The sequence below is a fragment of the Pteropus alecto genome, unplaced genomic scaffold (assembly GCF_000325575.1).
Source record: "Pteropus alecto unplaced genomic scaffold, ASM32557v1 scaffold78, whole genome shotgun sequence".
NCBI lineage: Eukaryota > Metazoa > Chordata > Mammalia > Chiroptera > Pteropodidae > Pteropus > Pteropus alecto.
In genome coordinates, this window is record NW_006443124.1 from 4,209,367 (window position 1) to 4,216,938 (window position 7,572).

The window sequence follows — 7,572 nt, forward strand, 5'->3', positions numbered from 1 at the left end:
GAGAGGAAGAAAGAGAGGGAGGGAGACAGACCCAGCTCCAAAGGACAAAATCTAATGGGAGGGAACTCAGGCAAGAAGAGTTTTTTTAAAAGACACAAGAAATGAGAGGAAGCAGGAGGCTCCCAGGGGCTTGCGGGTAAGAAAGCTGAAATTCAAAATGGAAATCTACCAAAGCAGCAACTAGGCCGGTTGCGAAGAACCTAGCATGAGAACACGGGCACAAATATCAAGAGAACTCAAATTGCAAATTTAGATGGCTGCTTTTAGGTGGGTGTGGGAAGCCTCTGCGGACCTCTTTTTTTTTTTTTTCCACCTATGAGCTGAGAGGTGTGGCATTAGGTCTCTAGCAGCCTGACATTTTGTGATTTTGTCTTCCTTTAAATTTCCTCTTGCCAGAGATGGCCACAGTAATTACCACACCTTTACTAAGCTTGAAGGGAAAGCTACTATCAAAATGATGGAAGGGCTCAACTGTATCGCCATTATTTTCTTGAGAAGAAGGCATGCAGATCCGCCTTATTTGAAGATGTGCTTTTTGGGATTAGGGGTTTGCGATGGTTTTAGGCTGTAGCCTTTTGGAGACAAGGTATACTATTGCGGTTAAGAGCTGGGCTCTGAGATCAGACCTTCGGCAAATGACATAACTATTCTGAGACTCAATTTCCTCATCTGCTCAAGGCTTATGATAGTGACTATCTTTTGTGAATGCTGGAGATTGAACTGAGAGGGTGTGTACAAAAAAAATCAGCCATGAAAATGGTGAAAGGGATACTGATGACATAATGTGATATTGTGATTCATAATAAAAAATGCGTATTTGATCTTTGCTCCGTTTTTGGCAAAGAGCTCCTAAAACCCTTGGAATTTCCTAAGTGATAAGATGCATTAAAGTGTTTTTTATTATATCAATGAAGGGACTTTTGGAAAACCCCTAGGTCATCTGAGGATGGCGACTGGATGCCAGGGAAGCCAACCTTGTGATTAGAGTTGGAACTTTCAGTTCCACCCCTCTATCCCCCACCTCCCCCAGCTCTGGGGAGGGAAAAGAGACTGGAGATTGATTTCAATCACCAATGGCCAATGATTTCATCGGTCATATCTAAGTAACAAAGCCTCCTTAAAATTTGACAGGGTTTGGAGAGGTTTGGGGGTGCTGACTTTGTGGAGGTGCTGGGAGAGAGTGGCTTGGAGAGGGCATGGAAGCTTCTCCCTCTTTTCCTTAGACCTTGCCCTAAGCCTCTCTTCCATCTGGCTGTTCCTGAGTTCTATCCTTTCGTAATAAACCAGTAATCCACTAAGTAAAATTTTTCTCTGAGTTCTGTGAATCTCTCTAGCAAATTAATCGAACCTAAAGAGGGTATCATTGAAACCTTTAATCTATAGCTGGTTGATCAGAAGCACAGGTGACAACCTGGACTTGCTATTGACTGAAGTGATGGGGGTCTGGGTGTGGGTGCGGGGTGGGTGTAGGGCAGTCTTAACCTATGGAATTTGATGCTATCTCTGGACAGATAGCGTCAGCATTTACTTGAATTGTAGGACAGCTGTGTCAGATTGTTACGGTGGGAAAAAACCCTCTCCCCACATTGCAATTGGGTCATCAGAACTCTTCATATGGGTACCCTTCTCTCCAACTTCTGCTAAAGGCCTATCCTCTCTCAAGGGCTGGAACAGACCAAACAAGACCCAGGGCAGTTGGCAAGCTGGGAATTTGGGTGGGAAAGGGCTGGTGACCTGGTATGATGGTCTTTGAGGCATCTACTCTTTACCCTGTCCCGACCCCAGACCCACCAGACTATGGCTCTCATGTTAATCCCCTTCACTGCCCTCTCCCCACTGCCCTGAGCTTCCACTGCAGCCTTAACTGATGCTGGAGGTGCCCCCTGGCTGCATCCCCCTGCTGCTCCCCCAGCTGGCACCTCAATCTCTTCTGGGGCTTCTAGAGAAGGCCTGGGGCACCCTCTGCTTTGATTGATGTGGGGCCCCCGTTGAGAAGCTCAAAGGAGGACATTAGGAGGTGGAAGCGATGTTGCAGACCAGAGTGTGAAAGGTGGTTAGGGAGGAAGTACAGTGTAATTCAGGACAGTGAGCTGGAGAGCGAGCAGAGAAGCTTTTATAGAAAGGTAAGAGTAGGAAGCCCCATAGTTCTCTCCATAGTCCTCCTACTGAAATGAGACACAGTAGGTACTCACTACATGGGAAGTATTATTTATATATATGAGGGACTCAAACATCCATGGGTTTTGGTATCTGCTGGGGTCCTGGATCTAGTCCCCCTTGGATACAGAGATACAACTGGAGTTAAATTTGGAGGGAGTCAAAAGTTATATGCAGATTTTTGACCGTGCAGGGGCTTAGTGCCCCTAACCTCTGCATTGTTCAAGGGTCGACTATATACGTATTTTTTAAATAATTTAAAAATTCCAAACACCCTGCCCTCCAAGACACTGTGGAGCTGGTACCATCTATCTGTCCATCCATCCATCCATCTAATAATTACTAAGCACTGACTCTGTGCAAGACCCAGCAAGGCACTGGGGTATAATGATGAATAAAAACAGACATGGACAATGCCCTCATGGAGCTTAGAGTCTAGTGAGGGAGACAGACTTTAAACAGGCAAACACACAGATAAAGAAATGGTCTTAAAAACAACTTGTTTATTCCATCAAGGATTAACAATACCTGGAGAGCATAACTCACAAGGCCAACTCTAGCTGTCCAGCCAGGGAACCCCTCTTTGTGGAAATGCTGGTTCCGGTAAGATCTAAAGGGGGAGTGGGCATTAACTGGCCAGGAGCAGATTGGAGATGGAGAGCAGAGGAGACAGCAGGAGAGAAAGCTACAGGGAAACCACCCAATGGGCCATCGAAGGAGATAGAATTTTCTTTTACTCTTTAGTGCAATGGGAAGATTTTGAAGGAGAGCTTTGAAAAGGATTGGTGTTGGGTCCCACCCTCAGAGACTCTGATTTAAGTGGTCTGGGGTGCAGCCTGGGCATCTGGATTCTTAAAACTGCCCACTTGAGAGCAGGCTATTTCAGGAGCTACAAGGTAGGGGTCCTGCCATGATGCCAGGGCCTAGAATACTAGTAGGCCCTGGCATCATGGCAGGACCCCTACCTTGTAGCTCCTGAAATAGCCTGCTCTCAAGTGGGCAGTTTTAAGAATCCAGATGCCCAGGCTGCACCCCAGACCACTTAAATCAGAGTCTCTGAGGGTGGGACCCAACACCAATCCTTTTCAAAGCTTCCCAGAAGATTCCAATGTACCATTGCTGCTCAGTCTCCGTGTCTAAGAGCGTGGGGAAGTGAATTCACCTTTACTAAGCGCATGCTATGGATCTGTGACGATGCTACTTTCATTGGTGCATTTAATCTACCACAACTGTGAGACCTGGGTATTGCTGCACCCACTTTACAGAAGAGGAAACTGAGACTCAGAAAAGTGAAAGATTTTGCTTCCCTACTTCTTGGCCTTGAGGAAGTTACTTACACCTCTTTGAGTCTCAGTTTTTTGGTATAAATTGGAGATTGTATCTACTTCATAGAATTGACAGGAGAGTTAAATAAGGCAGGTTTACCCAGAACATATTAAAAGTTCTATTATAACAACTATTAGTAGAGCCCAAGGCCTGGGAATAAGTGGCAGAGGCAGGATTTGAGCACTGACCTGTTCTATCTCCCATCGCACAGGGCCTACGAGTTGTCCCTGTGGGTGCCCCAGTGGAACTCACCCCAGCCACAAGGCTCTGAGCCCCTGGGAGTCAGCACCCACACCTCACACTCCCAACAGACTGCTGCATGGACACCCTGGTTTCAGTAGGCTGCCCTGCTTCCCTCTGAAAGTGGGGATGGGGGTAAGAATGATTCTCCCTTTTCACAGATAGGGGAAAGTGACTTGTCCCAAGGCAGAAAGTTAGAAACAGAGCTGGGCTGTGAACACAGGTTCGGAGTCAGGCAGACTTAAATTTCATTTCCAGCCCTGCCTCTTTTGAGCTGTAATGCCTTAGACAAGTTTCTTAACTTTTCTAAGCCTCAGTTTCTTCATCTGTAAAATGGAGATAAGTAAAGAATAATGTAGATCAAATGAACTGATAAGGAAGGAGAGCTAAGACATTATTCCGTAAAAACAAAAATGCAGAACCATTTTAATATAGTATGTACCAAACTAAACTTTTAAAAAGGGATATCTCGTGTGCGCACACGTGTGCGTGTGTGCGTGTGTGTGTGTGTGTGTGTGTGTGTGTTCGTATATGTACAAACTACATCAGAAAGTCCACAAAACAACTGAATCAGTAGGACTGGGGTTGGAGTAGGGAGAAGAGTTACTTTTCTTCAGCTACAACTTGTGCTGCAGTTGACTTTTGAACAACATGGGTTTGAACTGAGCAGGTCCACTTACACATGAAGTCTTTTCATCTTGTAAAACAGAAAATGTAAACTTATGGTATTGATAAATATATGTAGTATTGAAATGTATTTCCACTTCTTTATAATTTTCTTAATAATATTTTCTTTTTTTTTCTAGCTTACTTTATTATAAAGATACACTATATAATACATATAACCTACAAAATATGTGTTGATTGTTAAATTATTGGTAAGACTTCTGGTCAACAGAAGCTATTGTAGCTTCTAGTCAATAGAAACCATCAGTAGGCTATTAATAATTATGTTTGGGGGGAGTCAAAGTTATATGCGGATTTTAGACTACATGTGGGATCAGTGCCCTTAACCTCTGCGTTGTTCAAGGGTCAACTATATTTGAATTCTTTACTTTGTGCAGGTTTTATCAGTTAAAAAATTTTTAATGGAGTTAATAATACTTACAGGGTTGATCCAAGTATTAAATTAATACATGTAATGTGCTTAACCCAATGCCTAGCACACAGCAAGTACTCAATTCCATACACAATATTTATTGAGTATGTGCTAATTTCCATTGCTCCCAATGCTTCACTCCCCCTACCATATTCACACCCTTGCCATGGCCACAGGACTTGTTTGGCCAAGGGGGTGCTTGCATGGTTAGGCATGTTCTCTGCCTTTTGCAGAAGAATATGCCTCAGGTCACAGTTGGTCCAACAAGGGTGAGAAGAATGTGGAACAGATCTGTACCAGGTCCACAGTTCAGAACCAAGCCCAGCTGAGCCTAGTCTAGATCAACCAAAACCCAGTTGGCCTACAGGAAATACTTATTGTTGTAGGACCCTGATTTTTGGAGGGATCGTTATACAGCATTATGACAAAAGCTGACTAATAGACTATATGGCAGGCCCTGTGCTAAGTACAGGGGATATAGCGGTGAACAAAAACAGATATAGTCCCTGCCTTCATGAAGCTTATATTTCTAATAAAGAAGAGGCCATGAGAGCATTTAATGTCAGGGAGGTGGGGAGAGTTGATCTAGGCAAAGGGTCAAAAAAGCTTCCTTGTGGAAGTGACATTTGAACTGAGATCCTGAAGGATGAATAGTAGTTAACCAGGTAAACTCCTGAAGACAAAGGAGCAGAATGTGCAAAGGCCCTGAGGCCAGAAGGGACCTGTGGTTCCTATGAGGGTGTTGACAGTGGCTGGATAACAAGGACACATGTGAGATGAGGTAGAGGTTATTTTGGAAGAGGTCGTTTGGACTGAGGTTATATACATGCTGGAAGTCACACTAGTTGAGATAGTATTAGAATTATTACAACATCTGTGCCTGTCTCTGTATCTCCACCACATTTGTGTCTATATCCATATGTGTGTCCTTGCTTTTGTGTCCAGCCTCAGAAGCTCCAGGCCCTCCAGCCCCATCCTGGATTACTGGGGTCCTTAAAAACTGCAGCCTTTATGTATACTCTGTATATTTCCCAAACTATTGCCCACTTTCTGGGCATCTTGGGTCTCTCCAGGCAGGGCGAGGGTGCTACACCCAGGTTGGTATCTCTGGACCGGCAGAGGCTGAAGGCGGCCCCCAGGGCTCCAGAGTCTGAGGCTGAGTGAGGATTCCTCCCAGATGGGGACAAGGAGCAGGAGGTACAAAAGGCCCTGGCATCTGCAAACCTCCCATCAGCGCAAATCAATGCAAGATTAAAATTCATGATGGTTCCGGGGCACAACTGCAAACAATTTGTTCAGTAAACTTTGCTCTAATTGGCATTCGTAGAATTTCCTGTTAATCAGGCCCCTTGGGCTCTGTGGGGCTGGGATGCTCTGTCTCCCCGTGACAGGACAGAGAGCATGTGCGGGTAGGTATGAGAGGAAGGGAGAATGGTCAAATGTGGGTATCTATAATTATGTGCTTGAGTATGAGTCGCTGTGGGGACCCAAGTACCAGACTGGGGTGCCCACCGGTGACTTTGCCCAGGCATACTTTTGTTCCACTCCAAGTGGATCTCAGGGTGTTTGCGGGGAGGATCTGCTTGAGTCAGAATCTGCGGGCCAGTCTGTAGGGGAGTGTATGTCTGCATGGGAATATACTTCAGTGTTGGGGTAATGCATAACCATTGGGGTGGTGAGGAGGTACACATGTCAGTGTGTGTTGGGACCTGCACTTAAATATCTGGGTTGGTGCCTGCATGTGCCTGTTTGTGCCTGTCCAGGCACATCTGTGGTGTGCGTCTGCAGGTCAGTGAGGTGTTACATTGCAAAGTCTGAGTCTCTGACTCCAAGAGACAGTAACTGGTGACGATTAAGTTGGTTCCTGGACTCAAAGGGTCTCCTGCCCATGGCTGCCCGGTCTATTTATGCTAGCTATCACCAAAGAGAGGCTGGGCCCAGCAGCAGCATCCTCGCCACCCCACGCGCACTACTCCATTCACCAGGGCCATTTCCCATATTGTACCATAGGCTCAAGGCCCAGGGCCCAAAAGCTTTTGATGGTTCTGCTGAAAAATATCAATGACTGCAAGTATGAAGAGAACTCACAAGAAGTGAATGCTTAATTACATGCCTACAAAATGTAATATCACGCCAACTGCAAAGCTGTTCAACTTGTATGATTCTATACAAATCACATGCAATGTGAGATCTGCCTGTGTATTATTTTGTTTGATATTGTGGGGGGTGTAGCCTCCTGGAGTAAGAAGAACCAAGAAGGTCTAGAGATGGCCCTGGCCAGTCCCTCCAGCTCTGGCAGGAGTGCCCAGCCCTCCCCTCCCTGGTCCCCCGCTCTGCTCATTTCCACAGGGAGGCATCCTCTGTCCCTGGACAGTGACGGTGTCACCTTGGCACACTGTCAGACCCTGACACACAGAGGAGACTGGAATGGTGTAGTGTGTGTGTGTGTGTGTGTGTGTGTGTGTGTGTGTGTGTGTGATGGACCTGAGGGCCAGGGCTGCCTGCGTGTGTCTCTGAATGAGTTTATACTCAAACACAGAGAGTAACTGCGGTGTTTGTATAATTGTGTGTAAGGGACTGTGTCTTTTGCACAGCTGGTATGATGCTTCTTTCTATGCATGTGTGTGTGTGTGTGCATGTGCATGCCCAAACAGATGACTTGCCTGAGTATGAGGGTGTTTGAGGAGGGTGTGCTGGCGGGGGAGATGTGTGTGTGGCCCCCACCCCACCATCCCTCACAATCATTATCT